The sequence below is a fragment of the Geospiza fortis genome, unplaced genomic scaffold (genome assembly GCF_000277835.1).
Source record: "Geospiza fortis unplaced genomic scaffold, GeoFor_1.0 scaffold193, whole genome shotgun sequence".
Lineage (NCBI taxonomy): Eukaryota > Metazoa > Chordata > Aves > Passeriformes > Thraupidae > Geospiza > Geospiza fortis.
Window position 1 is genome coordinate 449,961 of NW_005054523.1, and position 723 is coordinate 450,683.

Here is a 723-nt window from a genome sequence, read left to right on the forward strand (position 1 = left end):
AGGTCGGGTAGCCTGGTGTGTCAGGTGCAGCTCTGGTTACCTGGTGTGTCAGGTGCAGTTGTGGTTACCTGGTGTGTCAGGTGCAGCTCTGATAGCCTGGTGTGTCAGGTGCAGCTCTGATAGCCTGGTGGGTCAGGTGCAGCTCTGGTTACCTGGTGTGTCATGTGCAGCTCTGATAGCCTGGTGTGTCAGGTGCAGCTCTGGTAGCCTGGTGGGTCAGGTGCAGCTCTGGTTACCTGGTGGGTCAGGTGCAGCTCTGATAGCCTGGTGGGTCAGGTGCAGCTCTGAGCAGTCAGAATTCGCGTGTTGGTTCCAGCTCAGGTGAGTGCCAGGTTCCTCTCTCACACTCAGCCCTTCCTGCAAACACCTGTGAGCCCCTGGGCAGGTGAGGGACCTGCCCCGTGCAGAGACCCCCATGTCCCTGTTCCCACCCTCACAGACCGGGGGTGTGGAGGGCTGGGCATTGTGCCGCGATTGTCCCCGTGCCACAGCACCGTGCAGACACTGCCACCGTGCTGGTGGAGCTGCCTGAGGTGAGACCTACACGGCAAGAGTGGGGCAGGGACGGGGCAGACAGCTGGGGCTGCTTCCTGGTGCCACCTACAGAAGCCACCTGGGCAGGGGACACGAGCCGCGGTGGCACAAGGGCAGCCCCAGCTCTGTGTGAGCTGCCGAGCAGGAAGCGCCTCCGGCAGGGAGGGGCGCGCCTGGCCAGGAGGGGAC

The 723-nt window shown here is 63.6% G+C and overlaps 1 protein-coding gene across 1 annotated transcript in view; it reads left to right on the plus strand.

Moving 5' to 3' along the window:
- The window catches only part of GALNT5 (polypeptide N-acetylgalactosaminyltransferase 5), a 10,306-nt gene that overhangs the window by 1,514 nt on the left and 8,069 nt on the right, over window positions 1-723 (plus strand). The window lies entirely within an intron of this gene.